Source organism: Saccopteryx bilineata, chromosome 3 (assembly GCF_036850765.1).
Source record: "Saccopteryx bilineata isolate mSacBil1 chromosome 3, mSacBil1_pri_phased_curated, whole genome shotgun sequence".
NCBI lineage: Eukaryota > Metazoa > Chordata > Mammalia > Chiroptera > Emballonuridae > Saccopteryx > Saccopteryx bilineata.
The window spans coordinates 117719015-117745990 of record NC_089492.1 but is presented as its reverse complement, the minus strand read 5'-3'; the positions used below and the strand labels follow the sequence as shown (position 1 = coordinate 117745990).

Sequence of the window (26976 nt, the reverse complement as noted above, 5' to 3'; positions counted from 1 at the left end):
AGGCTTTCCTCCGCAGCCCGGACCCTCCGGCCGCCCTCTTTGATTTTCAGCGAGGCTTTCTTACCTGCTAATTTTCATTAAACTCGCTGGGAGAAGGTTGGTCGTTTTCCCCTCCCTTGCGGGAATGTGTGGGTGTATTAAGCCCTTCTGTCAGCTCTTAAATACCTGAAAATGAACTGTGGTACTGATGATTGGAACCTTCATGCCTATTTTTAAAAAATTGATTAATGATGTTTTTTAGTGCACCATTCCTTGTTTTAATGGTAAATTCTGTTATACTAAGGAGAGGAGTGTAGCGCAGATTCCATCCCGGGATAGTCATGGCCTAGCTCCTGGAATAAAAGGCCATATTCCTTATGCTTTTGGTTATTAAGGAGCGTACGTACATATTGATCTTTTATAGCCAGGTAAAATTTTTGTTCCCGACCCTTGTAAGATGGTATTTCAGCCTAAAGAAACAAGATACAGTGCAAGTTAACTATTTCTGGGCCCAAAGGCCTAGTTGGACCAGGTGAATTAGATAAAAGGTTAATATACAGAAACTTGATTGTTAAGGAAATGCTCATTTACCAACAGCTTTGGTTGTGTGTGATATTTGAAAGACTTAAGACTTCCTGTTTTTAATATGATTCTTAAAACAGTTGATTTATAAAATTGATCATCATCTTGTTTGAATTTCACTTTAATGAGCAAACGCAATACTAATAAAAGTGGAAGGGTACTCAGTTTACTACCTGACAGGTGAAATTGGCGTTTTGCTCATATTTAAACTATACTTTTAAATACACTGCTCACAAAAATTATGGGATATTTTATAGCTTCGTATTCATTTTGAAATATCCCCTAATTTTTGTGAGCAGTATATTTGTGCCATTCTAAATTTTCCTGGACTTTTAAGTTTGTATTTATTTTGATGTACTTTTATTTTTGGTGCATATGGTTTGATATGCTGATAAACATAAGTATTTCAGTGAACTGTATTCATATATAAGTTGTGTGATTATGGCTTTGTTATTCTGAAATTGGAAAACGAAGAGCTTTTTTGCTTTTTGATGTATTAGGAAAATCTGCTTTTAATAATTTTGTTGGTGTTTTAAAAAATATTTTAAACTTAATGAGGCAAGTTAATTTTAAAGATAGTATCTAAAGAAACTGGTTAGTTCATCTTTATTATCTTTTGAAAAAAGACATAATGAAGGGTTCTATTGAAGATGAGTTGGGAACCCTCTAGAACTTTGTTTAGAAGCACTCAAAAATGCAAGGATTTATGGAGTTAGAAATAGTATGGAGAATTGAAGTAATACCTTTAAGTAAATATAGTAAGTTGAACCAGGTTCACAAAACCTGGCCATGCAGACCTTCTAAGAAACCTGTCTTAATGAACAAAAATAGAAGGATTTCCTATTTGTGTATAAGCCAATGATCTCTAAAAATACTTAGTTTCTTAGTATTTCCTTTAACTTGAGTTTAAAAATTTGCCTACTAAACACGATCTCACAATAATGCTTCCTTTTTTTTAAATTGCTTAAGCAGTTTTATTTGTAGGTTATACCGAGCTATGACATGTTGCTTTTTATCCCTTGTTGTTGTTTAAAATTTGTTTTTATTTTTCCTTTGTGTATTTCCTGTATCCCCCACTATACTAACATTTATCCATGACTGGGTAGGAGTGTGTAGTTGGAACTTGTTGAATTGAAGTAGGTCCTATATATGTCTTTCTTATAATCTGGTGCATAATAATTTTATTAAGACTACTTTTCCTCCATAGATTGTGCAAAGGTGAGCATCAGTTCATCCTTGATTAGACATTCAGAGTTAAAGTGCCAAAATAATGTACTCAGAATTCATCTCTCAACATAACTCCCCGTAACAGTTTAACCAAGAAAAAAAAATTATATTTTTGGGTGTTATGTTTCAAGTTGATGTTGCAAAGAATTATTATTATTTTTAAATGTTTATTTATTTATTTATTTTTCGTGAGAGAGACAGACCGACAGACAATAAGAGGGAGAGATGAGAGATGAGAAGCACCAACTTATAGTTGTGACAACTTAGGTTTCATTGATTGCTTTCTCATATGTGCCTTGACTGGGGCAGGGTTCCAGCTGAGCCAGTGATCCCTTGCTCAAGCCAGTGACCTTAGACTTCAAGCCAGAGAAGAGATCTTTGGGCTCAAGCCAGTGATCATGACGTCATGTCTACGATCCTATGCTCAAACCGTGAGCCACACTCAAGCTGGTGAGCCCATGCTCAAGCCGGCGACCTTGGGATTTGAACCTGGATCCTCAGCATCCCAGGTCTATGATCTATTCGCTGGGCCACCGCCTGGTAAGGGTGTTTGTTTATTTTTCCAATTGACTTTTATAAAGAGGAAGGGAAAGCCTGACCTGGTGTTGGCACAGTGGATAGAGTGTCAGACTGGGATGCGGAGGACCCAGGTTCGAGACTGCGAGGTCACCAGCTTGAGCTCGGGCTTATCTGGTTTGAGCAAGGCTCACCAGCTTGTACCAAGGTCGCTGGCTTGAGCAAGGGGTTACTTGGTCTGCTGTAGCCCCACGGTCAAGGCACATATGAGAAATCAATCAATGAACAACTAAGGTGCCACAACGAAAAACTGATGATTGATGCTTCTCATCTCTCTCCGTTCCTGTCTGTCCCTATCTATCCCACCCCTATCTCTCTCTGTAAAAAAAAAGAAAAAAAAGAAAAAAAAAAAGAGGAGGAGAGAGACAGGAACATTCCTGTTTGTGCCTGACTGGGAATAGAACCGGCAACTGGGCTTCAGAACAATGCTCTAAGCAACCTAGCTATCTGGCCAGGGTGAAAGAATTCTTTTTTAAAAAATACTAAAAGTCTATTTTTTTTCAAATATAGAATCATCAGACTTAAAGAAGTCTGCCTGGACACACCAGTAAATGTGTAAAACTTTTGTGTTTTTAATGAAAAGGTAGACATAATATGGATAGTATAGTTTTTTATCTGATGTGCAAAAAAAGCTGATAATATAGCCTTTTTTTTGGTAGGGACTTCATATGAATTATTTTAAAATCTGGTAGAATGTAATGTAGTTAAAATAAAAATTGGTAGCAAAAGAATGTAAATAGCTTCCTTTTGTCATCAGTCTTTGATGAGCGTATTAGTACGGTATTACCAGTTACCCCTCTATTCCTGCTGTGAATCTGAAACTGTAAATTCTAACCATGGAATATATACTTGTATATAGACACAATTTTGCCTGTGGTTAAGGAGCCATTAAAACCTGTCTTTGGAACCAGACTAAGGACCCCGTATTAAGGATCCTCTCATCCACTTTTTTAATGTGGTCTTGTTGACAGATATCCTAAAACTTGAAATTATATTTCAAAATAGCATTTGGTTTTAGTGTTAGAAAAAATCTCAAGAATACTAACATTTGAGTTTCCATTTTCTTTTCAGTGCTTTGTTTTTGATAAGGAAGACATTTTAAAAGCTTGAAATGTTTTTAGGTAATTTTGCTGCTATTATCAGTTTGTGGGGTTGCATATAGTTTTGGAGATAATTTTGAGTTTATATTCCTGTAACTTGTTCTGTCGAGTTTGTATGTTTGCTGCTTTTATAGCTATTTTTATGACCCAGTTCACTAAGTCCAGGACATTTCTGGATGTTAATGAAAAGTTGGAGGCCTCAAGTTATGGTTTGGGTCATAACCATAGCTAGCCCAACTAGTAAACTAAGGTCATTGTTTGCCCTCAAAAGGTAAATTTTTGAGGATAGAGTGAAAATAGCTTTAAATGTATATCAGTCTTTTAAACTATGGGTATGTTGTGGATTTTATTCATTGTGTGTATGTCGGGTGAATTATCGTTTACCAGTTGTTTAAAATAGACAATTCATTTGCTCTACCTAACTATCCTTTGAGATAGGTTGGAGCAAGTATTGATGTCTCAACTTTAAAGGTTAAGAAATTGAACCTCAGAAAGGCTGAAGTGGTTTGCTAAAGATCATTTGCTTAGTTAGTAGCCATATCTAAGCTAGAACTCCAGATACTCTCATATCAATATTTGCAGAACAATTGTTTGCATCTTATTTTTAAAGCAGAATATTTTCTTGAGCAGTCTGTGTTGGGTACTTTATTCTTTGAAGTAGGTACGCTATTATCCTTTTCAGATAAGAGAACCAAGAGTTTACGTAACTTGTTTAGATCGCAGGACTAATTCAGTGGAGCCAGGATTTGAACAAGACTTAATCCTAGGTCAGGCTGAAAGCCCACAGTTTTTAACATTTATCCCTTGCTGTATAACTTGATGATCTATTCAAGTGGAGTTTGGCAAAATAAAAAATTACTATTTTTTATGTATTAACAAATTCAGGTGTAATTTCATGGTAGTTATAGTGGCAATTTATGGTAATAAGTGCAGCTGAGTGAGAAGCTGTTAATACTGTTTGTCAGCAATGTTCCCTTTGAAAACTACACGTTTCTAGGGTTTTTATTTATTTTATTTATTAAAAAATTTTTTAAAGATTTTATTTATTTAGTTTAGAGAAGAGAGAGAGAGAAGTGGGGGAGGAGCAGGAAGCATCAACTCCCATATGTGCCTTGACCAGGCAAGCCCAGGGCTTTGAACCAGCGACCAGGCTTTATCCACTGCACTAGCACAGGTTAGGCAAGTTTTTATTTTTTAATTTTTAATTTTTTTTGACAGAAACAGAGAGAGAGAGTCAGAGAGAGGGACAGACAGACAGGAATGGAGAGAGATGAGAAGCATCAATCATTAATTTTTTGTTGCGCATTGCTACACCTTAGTTGTTCATTGATTGCTTTCTCATATGTGCCTTGACCGTGGGCCTTCAGCAGACTGAGTAACCTTTTGCTTGAGCCAGCGACCTTGGGTCCAAGCTGGTGAGTTTTGCTCAAATCAGTTGAGCCTGCGCTCAAGCTGGCGACCTTGGGGTCTCGAACCTGGGTCCTCCGGATCCCAGTCCAATGCTCTATCCACTGCACCACAGCCTGGTCAGGCAAGTTTTAATTTTTTTAAAGAATTTTATTTATTGAGTTTGGAGAGAGGAAGAGATGAGATGGGGGGTGGAGCAGGAAGCATCAACTCGTAGTAACTGCTTCTTGTATGTGCCTTGACCAGGCAAGCCTGGGGTTTGAACTGGCGACCTCAGCATTCCATCCATGTCAATACTTTATCCAGTGCACCACCATAGGTCAGGCTGTAGGGCAGGCGTCTCCAGACTACGGGCCCACAGGCCGCATGCGGCCCCCTGCCTGTACTTCGGGAAGGGGCACCTCTTTCATTGGTGGTCAGTGTATTGGAGTACTGTATGTGGTAGCCCTCCAACAGTCTGAGGGACAGTGAACTGGCCCCCTGTGTAAAAAATTTGGGGACCCTTGCTCTAGGGTCTTTTATTTTTTATTTATTTATTTATTTATTTTGTGACAGAAACAGAGACAGACAGGGACAGACAGGAAGGGAGAGAGATGAGGAATATCAATTAATTCTTTGTTGCAACACCTTAGTTGTTCATTGATTGCTTTCTCATATATGCCTTGACTGGGGGGCTACAGCAGAGCGATTGACCTGTTGCTCAAGCCAGCGACCTTGGGTACAGGCTGGTGAGCCTTGCTCAAACCAGATGAGTTTGTACTCAAGCCAGCGAGCTCGGGATTCAAACTTGGGTCCTCTGCATCTCAGTCCAATGCTTTATCCACTGCGCCACCTCCTGGTCAGGCTCTAGAGTTTTTTAGATAAGTACACAGGCACTAAGTAATCAAATTATTAGTAGTATAACACTTTTTGGTACACATTTAATTCTGAAATTTGAACTTATTCTTACAATTGGAAATTTGATTTCACTATAAAACAAATTTCCAAATTGTGGAACAAAAGTTTTTTTTACCATAGATCTGAGAGGGAGAAAGAGAGAGAAAGGGCAGGGAAAGGAGAGAGAGGGAGAGGGAGGGAACCATCAACTCGTTCCACTTAGTTGTTCCGTTATTAGTTGTGCACTCATTGATTGCTTCTAGGAAATGCCCCATCTGGGGATCTAACTCAGGACTTTTGTGTGCCAGGACAATGCTCTATCCACTGAGCCACTTTACCAGGGCCTAAATTATGGATTTTTTTGGGGTAAAATTAATCTTGCTAGATATATATCTTCTTAAACCAATTAATTCTTTTTAAATTTAATTTTGCTTTTTAGCGAGAGAGACAGACAGGAAGGGAGAGAGATGAGAAACATGAACTTGTAGTTGTGGCATTTTAGTTATTCGTTGATTGCTTTCTCATACTTGCCTTGACGGGGGAGCTCCTCCTGAGCCAGTGACCCCTTGCTCAAGCCAATGACCTTGGGCTTTAAGCCAGCTACCATGGAGTCATGTTTGTGATGTCATGCTCAAGCCGGTGACCCCGTGTTCAAGCCAGTGACCTTGGGGTTTCCAACCTGGGTCCTCAGTGTCCCAGGTTGACACTCTGTCCACTGTGCCACCACCTGGTCAGGCTAAATCAACTAATACTTGAAATAGTTTTTCAAAGACAATAGCATTCACAATTTCAACTCAAATATCTTTATGAAGTAACTTAAAAACCATAAAGCACTACAAACATAGGTTATTAATACTATCTGCATTGTTAGTGACCACTATTGGTGACTAGCTTTAGCACTGTATTCATGAGATGTGTTCATGTTTTTATGTTTAATGATAGTGTATGTAATTATTTTTAAAAATTTTTATTGATTTTTAGACAGAAAGGAAGGGAGGGAGAAGGAAGGAAAAGAACAGAGAAAGAGAAACAAACATTGATTTGTTGTTTTACTTATGTATGCATTACTTGGTTGATTCTATGTTGACTGAGGATCAAACTGGCAATCTTGGTGTATTGGGACGATGCTCTAACCAACTGAGCTACTTGGCCAGGGCATATACAGGTATTTTTTTTTCTTTTTCTGAAGTTGGAAACGGGCAGGCAGTCAGACAGACTCCCGCATGCGCCCAACCAGGATCCACCCGGCATGCCCACCAGGGGGTGATGCTCTGCCCATCTGGGGCTGTCGCTCTGTTGCAACCAGAGCCATTCTAGCGCCTGAGGCAGAGGCCATAGAGCCATTCTCAGCACCCGGGCCAACTTTGCTCCAATGGAGCCTTGGCTGCAGGAGGGGAAGAGAGAGACAGAGAGGAAGGAGAGGGGGAGGGGTGGAGGAAAAGATGGGCGCCTCTCCTGTGTGCCCTGGCCGGGAATTGAACCTGAGACTCCCGCACATTAGGCCGATGCTCTACCACTGAGCAAACCGGCCAGGGCCGTTTGAAATATTTTTTCACCTTACTTTTATTACACATTTACATCAAAATTTTTTTTAATGCTTATTGATTAGAGAGAGGAAGAAAGAGAGAGAGAGAGAGAGAGACAGGAACATTGATCTGTTCCTGTAGAGGCCCTGACTGGGGATCAAACTGACGTCTGCACAGTGGGACGAAGCTCTAACCAACTGAGGTATCAGGCTAGGGCCACATTTACATTTTTAAAGTTAAGAATAAGGTATATGTAGTAATACCTAGCTTATTTCACCTAACATTACATTTGATCATCTCCCTTACTAACTTTTTTCTCCCTCATTAACTTTTGAAAAGTTTTTGTATAGTATTTACATATTGTATACAATTAAATATTTCCCTATTATTGTATGTTTGTTTCCAGTTCTCTCATATTATAAATATGCTGCAAAAGATTATCCTTGGGCCCTGACCGGTTGGCTCAGTGGTAGAGCGTCGGCCTGGCATGCGGGAGTCCCAGGTTCAATTCCCGGCCGGGGCACACAGGAGAAGCACCCATCTGCTTCTCTAGCCCTCCCCCTCTCCTTCCTCTCTGTCTCTCTCTTCCCCTCCTGCAGCCAAGGCTCCATTGGAGCAAAGTTTGCCCGGGCACTGAGGATGGCTCTATGGCTTCTGTCTCAGGTGCTAGAATGGCTCTGATTGCAGCAGAGGGGCAGAGCATCCCCCCATGGTGGGCGTGTGAGTGGATCCCGGTCGGGTAGTCTGTCTGACTGCCTCCCCGTTTCCAACCTCAGAAAAGTACAAAAAAAAAATTATCCTTGTATATAAATTAAAAAAAAAATTCAATCTACTGATTTGAGAGGGAGAGAGATAGAGGAAGAGGAATGGAAACAGAGATCTGTTCTTGTATGTGCCCTGACCAAGGATCAAACCAGCAACCTCTGTGCTTTGGGATGATGCTTTAACCAATTGAGCTATCTAGCCAGGGCTATGTAAATCTTTTAGTGCATCACTATTTTTTGTTTAAGTGAGAGGAGGGGAGATAGATAGACACCTGCATGCACCTCGACCAGGGTCCACCTGGCAACCTGTCTGGGACTGATGCTCAAATCAAGGGAGCAATTTTTAGTGCCTAAGTCTGACACACTGGGACCAACCAAGCTATCCTCAGCGTTTGGGGCCAGAGCTCAAACTGGTGGAACCACTGGCTTTGGGAGGGAAAGAGAGAGAAGAGAGAGGGGGAGAGAAACAGATGGTTGCTTCTCTTGTGTGCCCTGACTGGGAATCGAACCTGGGCTGTCCATACACTAGCTGACTTTCTATCCAGTGAAGCAACTGGCCAGGGCCTGTTTTTTCTTCTTTGTAAACATTTTTGTTTCTTTTTTTTTTTTAATCCTCATCACTGGTTCTTTTAAGATAGATTCTTAGGGCTCCGGGCTGGTTGACTTAGTGGTAGAATGTCGGCCTAGTGTGTGGAAGTCCTGGGTTCGATTCTTGGTCAGGGCACACAGGAGAAGCGCCCATTTGCTTCTCCACCCTTCCCCCTCTCCTTCCTCTCTCTCTCTCTCTCTCTCTCTCTCTCTCTCTCTCTCTCTCTCTTCCCCTCCTGCCCTCCTGCAGCCATAGCTCGTTTAGAGTGAGTTGCCCCTGGGCACTGAGGATGGCTACATGGCCTCCACCTCAGATGCTAAAAAATGGCTTCGGTTGCAGTGGAACAAGGGCCCCACATGGGCAGATCATTGCCCTCTACTGGGCTTGCGGAGTGGATCCGGTCAGGGTGCATGTGGGTGTCTCTCTGCCTCCCATCCTTTCACCAGAAAAATAAAAAGAAAGAAAAAAGATAGATTCTTAGAAGTGATTACTGTGTCACAAATATGAACACATTTTTTATTTATATCTGCCAATTGCTTTCCAGAAAGGATATATTGATTTCCATTTATTCAGTAGTGTCATCATAACTTGGCCACTCTCACATGTGCAGAATATTATCCTTAAAAAAGTGTTATTTTGCCCTGGCCAGTTGCTCAGTGGATAGAGCGTCAGCCCAGTGTGCGGAAGCCCTGGGTTTGATCTCTGATCAGGGCACATATGACTGCTTCTCTTCCTTTCCTTTCTGCCTTCTCTTTTCTCCTCTCACAGTCAGTGGCTTTTTTGGTTTGAGTGTTGGCCACAGACGCTGAGAATAGCTCAGCTGATTCAAGCATCAGTCCCAGACAGTGTTGCTGGGTGGATCCTGATCAGGGTGCATGCAGGAGTCTGTCTCCCTCCTCTTGCTTAAAAAGAAAAATACGTTAATTTGGAAAAACATGTAATAACTAATTACTAGTGAGTTTAAGCACATATTTTTATTGGTATTTGCATTTAGTATTTTATGTATTGCCTGTGTTTTCCTACTTTTTGAGTTTTAATGTTTTGTATGAACTTATAAGAGCTGTTAAGTTATTAAGGATATCAACCGTTGGTCATATTAATCTTGTATTTTTTTTCCTGTTTTCTTTTTTCATTTTGGTATTTTTAATTATTGTTTTTTAAAACGTTTTACATTGTGCATCTCCATTTTTGCTTGTCTGAAACACAATTTATGATTATCATTACTTGCTAACACCATTATAACTTTTTTTTTTAAGATTTTATTTATTTATTATAGAGAAGGGGGGGAGGAGCAGGAAGCATCAACTCCCATATGTGCCTTGACCAGGCAAGCCCAGGGTTTTGAACCGGCAACCTCAGTATTTCCAGGTTGACGCTTTATCCACTGTGCCACCACAGGTCAGGCCATTATAACTCTTTATTGCCTGGAAAATAAAGTCCTAACTTCTTAGCCTGGCACATATATCGTATATAGCACAATTTGGACCAAACTTACCTCACTTTTTTGGTGTGTGTCGGGGGAGGATTTCTTAAATCTTTTTGGACCTATGTTAAAATGACTTATACCCTTTGGTTTAGAATACATACTTATGTAATACCCCATCATCTTTTTTTTTAAAAAGAAATTAATATCAGCTTCCCTTGTAGAATGATGAATTCCTTAAAGTCAGGAGCTATGGTATATTTCTTCTTACCCCAGTCCTAATACAATGCCTTGTAGAGAATAGATGCTTAGTAAACATTTTAGTTAATGAAAGATTGTGGTAGAAGAATGTGATTGTCTAGGTAAGTCATTGTTCTTGGAACTCTAGTCAGTCGTGATTTAGATATGAGAATTTCTGGATGAAGTATGCTGTAGCTGTAGATTATGGTATATCATCTATACTTTTTATTATTCATAAACCAGTAGGTTTTTTTTTTAAGCGAGAGACAAACACACACAGGAAGGGAGATGAGAAGCATCAACTTATAATCGTAGCACTTAAGTTGTTCATAGATTGCTTCTCATAGGTGCCTTGACTGGGGAGGGGGAGGGTCCAGCTGAGCCAGTGACCCCTTACTCAAGCCAGCGACCTTGGGCTCAAGCTGGCACATGTTTAAGCTGGCGACCCTGCACTGAGGCTGGTGAGCCCGAGCTCAAGCTGCATGAATTAGTGCTCAAGCTGGCAACCTTGGTGTTTCGAATGCTCTATCTACTGTGCCACCACTGGTCAGGCCCAGTCAGTATATACTTATAAAAAATAACGACCCTAACCTGGCCGCTGTCGACCTGGAATGCTGAGGTTGCTGGTTTGAAACTCTGGGCTTGACTGGTCAAGGCACTTAAAGAATCAGTGAACAACTAAAGTAAAGGAACTATTGAGTTGATACATTTTGCTCCACCCCCCCTTCTCTGTAAAATCAATAAATAAAATCTTGTAGAAAAGAAATCACTATCCTGACCATTTTAGTTAGTATACAACCAGGAGTTTTGATTTCAATATTTTTCCTTATGAGCTCTTTTCTGTTGGAGATTTGGTGTAATCTTTAGCCATTTTTCATTATAGTCTGGTTTAGGTTTCTAAAACATGTTGGGCATGTGTTGTCTATGGTATTTTGTGGCAGGAGAAAACATAAGAAACCCGTATCATTGGTTATTTACCTCTCTACCAGGGTGTTTAGTCTTTTTCAAAAATTGAAAGTGGCTTTGTTGTTTCTCATTTTTAAAAAGGATGATACCTTCTTTATTTTTTTTAAAAGAAAAACTCAAATAGTACAGGAAATGAAAATAAAATTAAGAGAATCTGAACTCTGTTTACCAAAGAAATAGTTTATGTTATGGTGAATATGTCTTAAGTCATTCTTTTCTCTTTACTCAGACACACCATTTAAAAATTATTTTATTGATTTGGGGGTTAGAGAGAGAGATAGAGAAGTGGGGAGGAGCAGGAAACATCAACTCGTAGTAGTTGCTTCTCATATGTGTCTTGACTGGGTAAGCCCAGGGTGTTGAACTGGCAATCAGCATTCCAAGTTGAATACTGACACTTGATTCTCTGAACCATCATGGGTCAAGTCTCATATACACTCTTTTATGTACATAAACTCATTACAGGTTACTCTATATCTTTTTATTTTTTTATTCATTTCAGTGAGAGAGGAAGGAGGAAGGGAGGGAGAGAGAGACAGAAATATTGAGCTGTTCCTGTATGTGCCTTGATCAGGGATTGAACTGACAACCTCCATGCTTCAGGACGGTTCTCCAACCAACCGAGTCATCTAGCCAGGGCTCTATATAATTTTTATTAATAAGATGTAGAGTCTGACCTGTGGTGGCGCAGTGGATAAAGCGGCGACCTGGAAATGCTGAGGTCGCCGGTTCGAAACCCTGGGCTTGCCTGATCAAGGCACATATGGGAGTTGATGCTTCCAGCTCCTCCCCCTTTCTCTCTCTCTGTCTCTCTCTCCCTTTCTCTCTCCTCTCTAAAAAAAATGAATAAAATAAAAAAATTAAAAAAAAAAAAGATGTAGGCACTTTTATGCTAATATACACTTACATTGTAATTTTTTTTTTTGTATTTTTACAAAGTTAGAAGGGGGGGGTAGGCAGACTCCCACATGTGCCCGACTGGGATCCACCCAGCATGCCCACCAGGGGGTGATGCTTGGCCGTTCTGGGGTGTTGCTTCACTGCAGTTGGAGCCATTCTAGCACCTGAGGCAGAGGCCATGGAGCCATCCTCAGCACTCAGGCCAACTTTGCTCCAATGGAGGTTGTGGGAAGGGAAGAGAGAGATAGAGAGAAAGGAGGAGGGGGAAGGGTGGAGAAGCAGATGGGTGCTTCTCCTATGTGCCCTGGCAGGGAATCGAAACCAGGACTTCCACGTGGCAGGTCGACACTCTACCGCTGAGCCAACCGGCCAGGGCCTACATAGTAATTTTTAATGCCTTGAATATAGTACAGTGGTACCTTGAGATACAAGTTTAATTTGTTCTGTAACCGAGCTCATAAGTCAGTCAACTCATATATCAAACAAATTTCTCCCATTTAAAATAACTGAAATAGATTTAATCTGTTCCAGCCCTGTGAAACATCCCCAAACCATCCTAAATTATGAAAAAAGACATGTTTTAATTAAACACACATGTATACTTTACCAGTGCATAACAAAATATATGAAATAAAAGAAAAAGTGTTATTTAGTACTGTATTCTTACCTTGGAGACAGACGAGTGCAGCTAATGGAGGTGAATGGCGGAGGAGGAGGGAGGGAGGAAGGGATGCAGGCACTGTAGACACGTAAACTAAAATTGCACTTTCTTAACACTAAATGTAAACTAAAACTGCATTTTCTTTAAACAAAACTAAAACTGCACTTTCTTTACTTAAAATGAAACCACAAAAACTTAATTGTAAAAAAAATGCACTTTCTTAACTTTAAACTTAACCTAAGCTGAACATTATGTATTTTTCATTTAATCATCACCTGTTTTTGCTTTTTTTGGCTGCTCTTTTGGCACTTTCACTTGCAGGACTTTTGAATAAAAATCTATCCAAAGAGGTTTGCTTTTGCCTGCCTTTTAAAATGTTACGGAAGTGTGACAAACAAATGTCATTAAAAAGTGCTGAAGCATGACCAGTTGAAACTTTTTCGGGTGTTTCTTTTTTTTTTTTTAATTATTTTTATTTATTCATTTTAGAGGGGAGAGAGAGAGGGAAAGAGAGAGAAAGAGAGAGAGAAGGGGGGGAGGAGCAGGAAGCATCAACTCCCATATGTGCCTTGACCGGCAAGCCCAAGGTTTTTTTTATTTTTTATTTTTTATTTTTATTTTTTTATTTTATTTATTCATTTTAGAGAGGAGAGGGAGAGACAGAGAGAGAGAAGGGGGGAGGAGCTGGAAGCATCAACTCCCATATGTGCCTTGACCAGGCAAGCCCAGGGTTTCGAACCGGCAACCTCAGCATTTCTAGGTTGACTCTATCCACTGCGCCACCACAGGTCAGGCAAGCCCAAGGTTTTGAACCACCGACCTCAGCGTTCCAGGTCGGTACTTGATCCACTGTGCCACCACAGGTCAGGCTCGGGTGTTTCTTTTCAATGAAACTTGAAAGCTTCTCCCACATTGCCAGCATGTCTTTTTTTTTGAAATTTTATTTATTTTTTACAGAGACAGAGAGTGAGTCAGAGAGGGATAGACAGGGACAGACAGACAGGAATGGAGAGAGACGAGAAGCATCAATCATTAGTTTTTCATTGCGCGTTGCAACACCTTAGCTGTTCATTGATTGCTTTCTCATATGTACCTTGACCACGGGCCTTCAGTAGACCGAGTAAACCCTTGCTTGAGCCAGCGACCTTGGGCTCCAGCTGGTGAGCTTTTTGCTCAAGCCAGATGAGCCCGCACTCAAACTGGCGACCTCGGGGTCCCGAACCCAGGTCCTCTGCGTCCCAGTCCAACGCTCTATCTACCACGCCACCGCCTGGTCAGGCCATTTTTGCATTTTTTACTAACTTTTTGCGTGCTATCACGGGGCCAAAGAAAGTGAGTGCAAAGGACAGTGGTGAGAAGAGAATGATGTCCATATAAGTAAAGCAAGAAATAATAGAAAAACATGAGCGTGGTGTACAAGTGATGGTGACCTCGGGGTCTCGAACCTAGGTCCTCTGCCTCCCAGTCCGACGCTCTATCCACTGCGCCACCGCCCAGTTAGGCGCCAGCATGTCTTTAATTTCACTTGTAGAAATCACTTCTTCCGACTCTACCTCCTCCTCACTACTAATCTCTTGCAGAAGCTCCATATGTTGCATCATCTGTAGCTCCTTCCACTCGTCAGTTGAGAGTTCCTCCTCATGTTCCTCGACGAGCTCGTTTACATCACCCTCATCTACCTCCAGACCCATCGACTTTCCAAGGGATACAATCTCCTCCAATGCTTCTACCTTGGTCTCGGTCTTTGGTTCGAATCCTTCGAAGTCTCTGTCTGCAACAACATCAGGCCATAACTTTTTCCATGCCGAATTCAAGGTTCTTCTTAAAACCTCTTGCCATGCCAAGTCAATAATGCGTAAACCTATCACGATGTTGTAGTGATCTTTCCAAAACTCTCGAAGGGTTAGATTTGTATTCTCAAGTCACCTCAGAGCAGCAGCAGAACAAGTGCTTTGTGTAAAGCTTTTTATTTTATTTTTTAATTTTTTGTATTTTTCTGAAGCTAGAAACTGGGAGAGACAGTCAGACTCCCACATGCGCCGACTGGGATCCACCCGGCACGCCCACCAGGGGGCGACGCTCTGCCCACCAGGGGGCGATGCTCTGCCGCCTGGGGCAGCGGCGAAGGAGCCATCCCCAGCGCCTGGGCCATCTTTGCTCCAATGGAGCCTGGGCTGCGGGAGGGGAAGAGAGAGACAGAGAGGAAGGAGAGGGGGAGGGGTGGAGAAGCAGATGGGCACTTCTCCTGTGTGCCCTGGCCGGGAATCGAACCTGGGACTTCTGCACGCCAGGCCGACGCTCTACCACTGAGCCAGCTGGCCAGGGCGTGTAAAGCTTTTTAAAGTTGGAAATGACTTGCTGATCCATAGGTTGCAAGATTGAGGTCATATTGGGTGGGAGGTAGAGGACTTTCACGAATTTGAACTCATCGAGAATGTCATCTTCAAGACCAGGTGGGTGGGCTGGAGCATTATCAAGGATTAGTAATGCTTTCATTGGGACTTTATTTTCTTGAAGATATTTCTTCACTGCAGGACCAAAGTCGAGATTTACCCATTCAATAAAAAACTGCCACATAACCCACACCCTAGCATTGGCGTGCCACATAACCTGCAGTTTTTCTTTAAGAATCTTGAGAGTCTTAAAGGCTCGAGGATTTTCGGAATGATACACTAGCAGTGGCTTTACTTTATAGTCACCGCTAGCATTTGCACACAATGCAAGGGTCAGACAGTCCCTAATGGGTTTATGGCCTGGCAGCTTCTTGTCCTCTGCAGTGATGAAAGTCCTCTGGGGCATTTTTTTCCCAAAACAATCCTGTTTTGTCACAGTTGAACACTTGTTGGGGGATGTAGCCTGCCTTTGCGATAAGCGGGGCAAAATGTGCAATGTACTCCTCAGCTGCCGCAGCACTCGCAGCTTCACCATGCCTCACTGCAGAGTGGATGTCAGATCTTTTCTTGAAAATTTCAAACCAGCCGTGACTTGCCTTAAACGTATCTTCTGCCTCTTTTTTTTTGTGGCAGACACACAGAGAGAGTCAAGTACAGACAGACAGGAAGGGAGGGAGATGAGAAAAATCATTTCTTCGTTGCGGTTCCTTAGTTGTTCATTGACTGATTTCTCATATGTGCCTTGATTGGGGGGGGGGGACTGCAGCAGACTGAGTGACCCCTTGCTCGAGCCAGCAATCTTGGGCTCAAGTGGTGAGCCTCGCTCAAACCAGATGAGCCCGCGCTCAAGCTGGTGACCTCGGGGTCTCGAACCTGGGTCCTCTACATCCCAGTCCAATGCTCTATCTACTGTGCCACCACCTGGTCAGGCACTGCTGCCTTTTTTGAGGTTGATGGTTATTTCTTCTTCAAGTCACCGAAAATAATACGTGCCTTTTCACATATTATAGTCTCCGTCACTGTATCTCCGTCATTGTATCTCCTGCCAGCTCTTTCTCTTCCACCCACACCAGCAGAAGCTTCTCCATTTCTTTATGGATATTTGTCCTTAATTGGGACAGAATTGTAGTTCCTTTTGCTGGATTTGTGCTTTTGATGGCATCCTTTTGTTTAAGGATGGTACAAATTGTAGATGTATTGTGGTGATACAGCCTTGCCAGTTAAATCACTTGTACACCACGCTCATGTTTTTCTATTATTTCTTGCTTTACTTATATGGACATCATTCTCTTCTCACCACTGTCCTTTGCACTCACTTTCTTTGACCCCGTGATAGCACGCAAAAAGTTAGTAAAAAATGCAAAAATGGCCTGACCAGGCGGTGGCGTGGTAGATAGAGCATTGGACTGGGATGCAGAGGACCTGGGTTCGGGACCCCGAGGTCGCCAGCTTGAGTGCGGGCTCATCTGGCTTGAGCAAAAAGCTCACCAGCTGGAGCCCAAGGTCGCTGGCTCAAGCAAGGGTTTACTCGGTCTACTGAAGGCCCGTGGTCAAGGCACATATGAGAAAGCAATCAATGAACAGCTAAGGTGTTGCAACGCGCAATGAAAAACTAATGATTGATGCTTCTCGTCTCTCTCCGTTCCTGTCTGTCTGTCCCTGTCTATCCCTCTTACTGACTCACTCTCTGTCTCTGTAAAAAAAAAAAAAATTAAAAAAACCAAAAATGATGCAAGAACGAGTACAGTGCATGAGATTCGACCTGATTCTGCAGTTAACACCTGAGAAAGAACGAGATGCTGGTGTTGTGCTGCCGATACTGGACCTGTGCACCAACGCGCCAACTAGTGGCAGCTTTCCGAATCATGACTCATATCTCGGAATTTTGCTCAGATCTCGAACAAAAATACGTACCGAGTCGCAGCTCGTATCTTAAAAATTCATATGTTGGTCTGCTCGTATCTCAAGGCACCACTGTATTCCATTATTTGGTAACTTAACCAGTCCTTGACTGTCAGGCAGTTCATTGGAGTATTATATATCTTTCTGTAATTGTCTGAGTATCAGCTTGAATATATTGAAATCAGATTGCTGAGTAGCTCATACAGCATATCTGGGAGGAAATCTGGCAATATGATAAAACTTAAAAAAATGTCTTCTAACATCAGCGTATATGCTTCATAGTCAAAGTGTTTATTTTTATTTTTTTTTAAATTTTATTTATTTTTAGAGAGGAGAGAGAGAGGGAGAGAGACAGAGAGAGAGGAGAGAGAGACAGTTGAGCTGAAAGCATCAACTCCCATATGTGCCTTGACCAGGCAAGCCCAGGGTTTCGAACCGGCGACCTCAGCATTTCTAGGTCGACGCTTTATCCACTGAGCCACCACAGGTCAGGCAAAGTGTTTATTTTGATTCTTAGCTTTGTGGGTCTGAATTAGCAATGTACTGATTCAAAACCACCATAAGACAAAATAGGAGGGTACTTTTTATTCTGGGTAACTTTGCTGCCAGACCAATGAACTGTATTTCGATTATTGAGAAAGGCTTAGTAACCCATGATGAATGTAGAAGTATATGAGTTGTATGTAGTAAGACTACTAGCTCAGAATAAAGTGAGCCTTAAGAAAATGCTTAAGACACTGGCCAGTTGGCTCAGTGGTAGAGCGTCAACCTGGTGTGTGAATGTCCTACATTCAATTCACAATTAGGGCACACAGGAGAAGTGGCCATCTGCTTCTCTACCCCTCTTGTTTCTCTCTTTCTCTCTCTTTTTTCCTCTCTTGCAGCCATGGCTCAATTGGAGCGAGTTGGCCCCGGGTCCTGAGGATGGCTCCATGGCCTCTGTCTCAGGCCCGAAGAGCTTGGTGGCTGAGCAACCAAGTGATGCCCTGTATGGGCTGAGCATAGCCCCTTTGTGGGCTTGCTGGGTGAATCCCAGTCAGAGCGCATGCGGGGGTCTGTCTCTGCTTCCCGTCCTTTCACTAAATAAAAACAAAACAAGGAATGCTTAAGACAATAGGGCTTTTAAAGTTGTGTTCAAAGTAAGAAAATAAGTAATAGGGACAGTGGACGGGAAAGTGGTATAATAGAGTGTGGTGGTCAGCAGAATGTTGTTTTACTCTAATAGTGCTTTGTTTCCTTTCCTATCTAAGGGGTGTCCCCAAACTGGCAAGATAAAACATATTAAGAGGGAATCTTGTCTGACCAGGTGGTGGTGCAGTGGATAGAGTGTCGGACTGGGATGAGGAGGACCCAGGTTCGAAACCCCTAGGTCGCCGGCTTGAGCGCAAGCTCATCTGTCTTGAGCGTGGGCTCACCAGCTTGAGCACGGGCTCACCAGCTTGAGCGCAGGGTTGCTGGTTTGAGCATGGGATCATAGACATGACCTCATGGTTACTGGCTTGAGCCCAAAGGTTGCTGGCTTGAAGCTCAAAGTCGCTGGCTTGAGCAACCAAGGGATCACTCGCTCTGCTGGAGACCTCCCTCCCTGTCAAGGCACATATTGAGAAAGCAATCAATGAACAACATAGGAGCTGAAACAAAGGCCTGATGTTTCTCATCTCTCTCCCTTCCTGTTTGTTCCTATCTGTCCCTTCCTCTGTTTCTCTTCCTGTCTCTGAGACATACACACACGGGAATCTAACTTCCAAATTGTTAGACTAATGAGGAATATTGAGAGCTTTGTTAGTAGTGTTAAGAGTTAAAATCGCCAGGTTTGGGCAGATCCCATCCAGTGAAGCTGATAGAGCTATAGTCTTCTGCTTGTGAAGTTTTAGTTCTTAAGTTTACAGAAGAGCAGAAATTGGCAAGTATTGTCTTAGGTTATTTTTTTCCCTCTCACTTTGAGAACTAGAAGAGAAACTTGTCATTATTAAATAATCGCTTAGTAAAGAGTGAAAGGGTAATAAAAAGTTGGCAAGGCACTAATTAGTAACATATTAAACCAATCTCATATTTTTTCTTTTATCTGGAAACCAGTATCGTAAAACATGGAAATGCCACTGTAGATACGACATATTTTGACTACATTAAGACCCTTGACAGAATCTGATGCTATCCTTGTGAGAAAGATAAGGTGTATTTTTTTGTCAACCTGGAGGGACATGACTGCTAGCAAGCCACAGGCTCTTGGCCTTAATTCTTTGCTCTTTAAGCTTTTCAGTAATGAGCCTTCGTTTATAAACTGGGCATTTGACTGGAATTGGTCCTGTTTCAAGGGAGTGAGGGAGACTTTGGAACCTTTTCCCTTGTTTTAAAATGAAAAGCTCATTTTGGTCTGTTATTAATTGTGGTATAAGGTATTTTTTAGGGAGAAAGGGTATAGCTGCTTTATAAATATGCTTGAAAACCAGAATATTTTGTGGGTGCTCAAAAAGCCAACACAACATGAAACACTCTTCAAGTATACATATAAGCATTATGCCCAGGTGATAGGAGATAGTGTACTGTGCTTGAACAGTTGGGATAGTACTGTGTTACATTATATACTATATATTGATGATAACCTACTTCTGAAGTGATTTGAACACCAGGTAGTTTTACTTTTTTCATTGAACCTCACAAAATTTGTGAGAAATACAATGATTTGGCCAAGGTTACAAAGCTAATAAGTAGTATAGCTAGGACTGGAATTTAGTTCTTATTTGTACTCATTATACTTTTCGTTAATGGTTTTTTGTTTTTTTTTTTTTTTTTTTGGTATTTTTCTGAAGCTGGAAACGGGGAGAGACAGTCAGACAGACTCCCACATGCACCCGACCGGGATCCACCCAGCACGCCCACCAGGGGCGATGCTCTGCCCCTCCGGGGCGTTGCTCTGTCGCTACCAGAGCCACTCTAGCACCTGGGGCAGAGGCCAAGGAGCCATCCCCAGTGCCCGGGCCATCTTTGCTCCAATGGAGCCTTGGCTGCGGGAGGGGAAGAGAGAGACAGAGAGGAAGGAGAGGGGGAAGGGTGGTGAAGCAGATGGGCGCTTCTCCTGTGTGCCCTGGCCGGGAATTGAACCCGGGACTTCTGCACGCCAGGCCGACGCTCTACCACTGAGCCAACTGGCCAGGGCCTGTTAATGATGTTTTATTTTTAATTTATTAATTTGAGAGAGATAAACATCTATTATTTATTTTTAGAGAGAGAGAGATGGACAGACAGGAAGGGAGATGAGACGCTATTTGACCAGGGTGTATTTTTCTTTTCTTTTTTAATGTGTTTTGTTTATTTTAATGTAAAAATAGTTTAACTCAACAAATCAGCTAAAATAAATGCACCCTTTTTTACTGGGGAGTTTCACAGATGGTATCATTTGCTTCCTGATTCTAAATGTTGGTCTCCAATTTTGTAAGAAATTCATTTCAAAGTGTCTCCTGTCATTATGATGAATGCTAAGCCTGGCTTCTCTGACTGAATAGTGTGGCATTTCTGCCCCTGCCACTCTCCTTTTCTGTTCTCCAGACAAAAATTCCACCATTACCTCTTTCAAACTGAAAGGCAAAAAGACCTTTCCCCAAGCTGCGAGGCTGTTACCAAGCGACAACTTGTCACCGTTAAAATGTTGATTAAAAAAAAAAATGATGTTCTTTTCTGCCACTGAACCTTTTATATATGCCTAGAACTTACCACCTTTCTGTGCCTTCAAGTCTTTTTACTTTTCAATTTTATTTGTGTATTGATTTTCGAGAGAGATTATAGAAACATTGATTTGTTTTTCCATTCAGTCGTGCACTATTTCCCATGTGTCCTCTGACTGTGTATCAAACCTGCAACCTTGTTGTTTCAGGACAATGCTTTCAACTGACTAACTGGCCAGGGTATGCAAGCCATATTTAATGTTGCATGTACTGAATTGATTTTTTTTGGTCTTCCTTAAATCTTTATGTTTAAATGTTTTTTTCCAGTGTATAATAAATATATTGAATGTTTGACATGTGTCAAGCATTGTGCAGGACACTGTGGTAGATGCAGTACATTTAGGTGGATATCTTCCACAAAGGAATGTTATAGTCCTATATATATATATATATATATATATATATATATATATAGTCCAATATATATATAGTGATCTCTGGAATCTGACTGACCTGAGTTCAAATCCTGTTCCTGTCATTTATTAGATCTTTGGCCTTGGTTAAGTTTCCTAACCTCTTAGTGCCTTCTTCCTTATTTGAAAATAAGGGTAATAATACCCAAAAGATACACCTGGTAGGGATTTTGTGAAGGATTAAATAAGATAATGCATACTAGCACTTAACAGCACCAGCATAAGAAATATACAAAAAGCTTGACCAGGCAGTGGTGCAGTAAATAGATTGTCAGCTTGGGATGCAGAGGACCCAAGTTCGAAACTCCCAAGATCGCTGGTTTGAGCGCAGGCCCACCAGCTTGAGTGCAGGGTTGCTGGCTTGAGTGTGGGATTATAGACATGACCCCGCATTGTTGCTGGCTTGAGCCCAGAGGTTGCTGGCTTGAAGCCCAAGGTCACTGGCTTGAGCAAGGGGTCACTTGCTCTGCTGGAGTCCCCCAGTCAAGGCACATATAAAAAAGCAATTAATGAAAAACTAAGGTGCCGCAACAAAGAATTGATGCTTCTCATTTCTTTCCCTTCCTGACTGTCCCTATCTGTCTCTGTCTCACTAAAACAAAACAGACACACACACATATTATCTTCTCAACAGCGTGAAAAGAGAATTTTCATAAAATACATGTAGCTGAAGCACATTGGAAGGAATTCAGATTTTGATAAGATTGGAGAAGTCTTCATTGAATTGATAGAATTTAAATTGATCTTTGAGCATTTAAAAAAATGATTGGAATTGGAGAAATGGCTATTTTAGTAAAAATTTTAAAGGAAAAGTAAACATAGTTTGTCTTCAAATTTCACAAAGACCTTTTTTCCCTTCCTCTGGTTTTATTTTCTTCTATTTTCTGTATGATTTTTGCTCTTCAACTCTTTCTTTTTTATTTCACTCCAGAGTTCTCGAGCTTTTGAAATCTGGCTTCTGCTTTTGATTAAGAACTATAGCCTGACCTGTGGTGGCGCATTGGATAAAGCGTCGCCCTGGAAATGCTGAGGTTGCTGGTTCGAAACCCTGGGCTTGCCTGGTCAAGGCACATATGGGAGTTGATGCTTCCAGCTCCTCCCCCCCTTCTCTCTCTCTGTCTCTCCTCTCTCTGTCTCTCCCTCTCCTCTCTAAAATGAATAAATTAAAAATTAAAAAAAAAACAAAACTATAGTATATTATCACAAGTCACCAGTGGCCTCCTGTTTACCAAAGCAAATGGATAGGTTTTCTGTGTAACTTTTCACATAGATGAGTGTTTTCTCTTTCTGTTACACTAAAATTTTTTTTTCATGCTCATGGATATAGTATATATATGTGTAAAAAGCTTTGAAAATACTGACATAAAACATTGGTAATTAATAACATTATTAAAATTTTACATAGTCCCCTTTATCTGCCATTTTGTTTTTTGCTATTTGAAGTACTGGTGGTCAACTGCAGTCCAAAAATATTGAGTGGAAGATTTAAAGAATAAAGAATTTGTAAGTTTTAAGTTGCGGGCTGTCTGAATAGTGTGATAAAATGTTGCACTTCACCTCTCTGTCCTGCTCAGAATGTGAATCTTGCCCAAAACACCAGAGTAATGATGCTGGCAATTTGGAATGTAAAATACAGGCTGTAAAGTGCGTGCATGTATAGGAAAAACATAGGTTCAGTACTGTCTACGGTTTTAGGTATTCTCTGGGGGTTTTAGAATCTATCTCCCACAGATAAGGGAGGACTATTGTATATTATTCTAATATTCAGTGAATATATATTAAAAAATTGAGTTCTTACATAATGTTTGCTTTTTAAATGAACATTTTCTCATATTGTTATTTGTATCTGAGAACAGAATTTAATGGCAGTCTGCTGTTCATTTTTTGTTACTGTTCATATTTGAATGTAACATTTAACTAGTGTTTTTCTGTTAAAAATATAGTTATGAGTCTGACCAGGTGGTGGCGCAGTGAATAGAGCGTTGGACTGGGATGCAGACGACCCAGGTTCGAGACCCTGAGGTTGTCATCTTGAGTGTGGGCTCATCTGGTTTGAGCAAAGCTCACCAGCTTGGACCCAAGATTTTTTTAATTTTTTTATTTTTTTACAGAGACAGAGCGTCAGAGTGAGGGATAGACAGGGACAGACAGACAGGAACAGAGAGATGAAAGCATCAATCATTAGTGTTTCGTTGCACATTGCGACACCTTAGTTGTTCATTGATTGCCCTCTCATATGTGCCTTGACCGTGGGCCTTCAGCAGACCGAGTAACCCTTTGCTTAAGCCAGCGACCTTGGGTCCAAGCTGGTAAATTTTTGCTCAAACCAGATGAGCCCATGCTTAAGCTGGTGACCTCAGGGTCTCGAACCTGGGTCTTCCGCATCCCAGTCCGACGCTCTATCCACTGTGCCACCGCCTGGTCAGGCTAAACATTTTATTGTTTAATTAATTATCTGGTTTTAATTTAGTTGCTCTATGATATATAAGGTCTACTGGAAAGTTCTGTCCGTTTCTATCACAAGTTTCGACACGTAAGCACATGTTTATTTGGCGCATGTGTGCCTTTCTATTTTTATCACTTAATGTATACATACTGACGTAGCAAATTAACTAAAAGTTGATTCATGTTAGTCTTATGTGTGAAGCGATAGTGTACCCATGGCTACTGATAAAGTTCATTTACGCCACTGTAATTTTTACGAATTTCAACAAGGAAGAAATGCTACAGAAGCATGTCTGTCGCATCTACCATATTCCCCGGGCTTAGCACCCTCCGACTATCACTTGTTTTTGTCCTTACAAAATTTTTTAAAAATATTTTTATTTATTTATTTATTTTAGAGAAGGGAGAGGGGGGGAGAAAGAGAGAGAGAGAGAGAGAGAGAGAAGAGAGGAGCAGAAAGCATCAACTCCCATATGTGCCTTGACTAGGCAAGCCCAGGGTTTTGAGTTGGCGACCTCAGTGTTTTCAGGTTGACACTTTATCCACTGCGCTACCACAGGTCAGGCCTTACAAAATTTTTTGAAGGGCAAAATATTCAAAAATGAAGAAGATATTAAACAAGCACTGGTTCAGTTTTTCGCATCAAAAGATAAAACATTTTTCAAAAATGGGATATACAAATTGCCCTCATGCTGGCAAGAAATCAATAATAATGGCAATTATATTATTTAATAAAGTTTATTGATGGTAAGAAAAATTTGTATTTTGTTTTATTCCAAAAACGGAAAGAACTTTCTGGTAGACCGTATATTTATTTTAGTACCTGGCAGTATTAAGTCAAATAGCTACTGAAAAGTTATTACTTGAGATGAAACTTAACTCTCTTGTTTGTTGCATTGCTCTTTTCCATTCTGTTGAAATTAAAATAATTTTTTCCCCATTGATTTGAGAGACAGAGAACGGAATGGAGAGAGATAGAATTGTTCATTTATTTATTTATTTTTTGTCAGAGGGATAGATAGGGACAGACAGACAGGAATGGAGAGAGATGAGAAGCATCAATCACCAGTTTTTCATTGCGACACCTTAGTTGTTCATTGATTGCTTTCTCATATGTGCCTTGACCGCGGGCCTTCAGCAGACCGAGTGAACCCTTGCTTGAGCCAGCAGCCTTGGGTCCAATCTGGTGAGCTTTTTGCTCAAGCCAGATGAGCCCACGCTCAAGCTGGCGACCTTGGGGTCTTGAACCTGGGTCCTTCACATCCCAGTCCGACACTATCCACTGTGCCACCGCCTGGTCAGGCAGAATTGTTCCATTTAGTTGTGCACTCATTGAGTGCTTCTGGTAGGTGCCCTGACTGGGAACTGATCCCGCGACCTCAGCGGGTCAGAACTATCCACTGAACCACACCTGTCCAGGGCTCTATTGGAATTTTTATTGAAATTGCATAATTCATAAGTAGAGTTAATGTCTTACAGTAAACAGCCTAACACTGCATCAAGCCTGGTCACTGGCTTGAGCAAGGTGTTACTCGCTCTGCTGTAGCCCCCTGGTCAAGGCACATATGAGAACGTAATCAGTCAACAGCTAAGGAGCTGCAACGAAGAATTGATGCTTCTCATCTCTCTCCCTTCCTGTCTGTCCCTATCTGTCCCTTTCTCTGACTCACTCTCTGTCATAAATAAATAAAAATCTTGAGAATATATTTAATAAGATGTATATATAATCTATTGAATGGAAAATGATTAAACCAAGAAAAGGAATGAGGTTCTGGTGCATGCTTCAAAATGAATTCTAAAAATGTGCCTCTTTTTTCTCTCTTTGTTTTTATTATGTGGTTTGTAGTCTTGTTTTTTGGTATGAGTGGTAGTTTTTAAACTTCATTATATATTCTTTTTAAGTGAGAGGAAGGATGATAGACTCTCGCAGGCACCCCAACCCACAACTGGTATAGGACCGATGCTCGAGTCAACCAATCTATTTTTAGTGCCTGAGGCTGATGCTTTTGGACCAACTGATCTGTCCTCAGTTCCCAGGGCCAGTATTTGAACCAATTGAGCCACTGGCTGCAGGAGAGGGAGAGGGAAAGAAGGGACAAATGGAGAGGAAGAGAAGCAGATGGTTGCTTCTCTTGTGTGCCCTGACTGGGAGTCAAACCTGGGATGTCCATTTGCTGGGCCAATGCTCTATCCACTGATCCTACCTGCCAGGGCCTATATTTTTAAATGTTTTTAAAGTAAAAGTTTTTTTATTAACTTTATCATAGAAAAATTAGTAAGTGGGAAGGTTCATGGCAGTAATAATTTGTATACTCGTCCGTCACCCAATCAACAAGTTATCAACTCATGGACAAATCTGTTTTATTTGAATCATACTCATTCCCTTTCTTCCACTTAATGGATGATTTTGAAGCAAGTCCAGGTATTGTATATTGCCTGTATTTATTTCAATATAGTTCTCTACAAACAACATTTTTTTTTTTTTTTTGAGTGAGAGACAGAGAGGGGAACAGATAGGGACAGACAGGAAGGGAGAGAGATGAGAAGCATCAGTTCTTTGTTGCAGCTCCTTAGTCTCCTTAGTTGTTCATTGATTTCTTTTCTCATATGTTTCTTTCTTTCTTTTTTTTTTAATTTTATTTATTTATTTATTTTTTACAGAGACAGAGAGTGAGTCAGAGAGAGGGATAGACAGGGAGAGACAGACAGTAACAGAGAGAGATGAGAAGCGTCAATCATTAGTTTTTCATTGCGCGTTGCAACACCTTAGTTGTTCATTGATTGCTTTCTCACATGTGCCTTGACCGCGGGCCTTCAGCAGGCTGAGCAACCCCTTGCTGGAGCCAGCGACCTTGGGTCCAAGCTGGTGAGCCTCGCTCAAACCAGATGAGCCCGCACTCAAGCTGGCGACCTCGGGGTCTCGAACCTGGGTCCTTCCGCATCCCAGTTCGACGCTCTATCCACTGCGCCACCACCAGGTCAGGCTCTCATATGTTTCTTGATCAGGGTGGGGGGGCTACAACATAGCGAGTGACCCCTTGCTTAAGCTAGTGAGTGGCCTTGGGCTCAAGCCAGCGACCTTGGGCTTCAAGCCAGCAACCTTTGGGCTCCAGCCAGCGACCCGGCACTCAAGCCGGTGAGCCCACACTCAAGCCGAATGAGCCTGCACTCAAGGTTTCGAACCTAGGCCCTCTGCGTCCCAGTCCAGCGCTCTATCCACTGAACCATCACCTGGTCAGGCTTACAAGAAACACTTTTGAAGTGCATAAATACAGTATCACCATA

The 26976-nt window shown here is 41.5% G+C and overlaps 1 protein-coding gene across 2 annotated transcripts in view; it reads left to right on the top strand.

The window, feature by feature from the left end:
• The window catches only part of USP34 (ubiquitin specific peptidase 34), a 287003-nt gene that overhangs the window by 496 nt on the left and 259531 nt on the right, over window positions 1-26976 (top strand). The gene's annotated exons all lie outside the window — the stretch shown is intronic.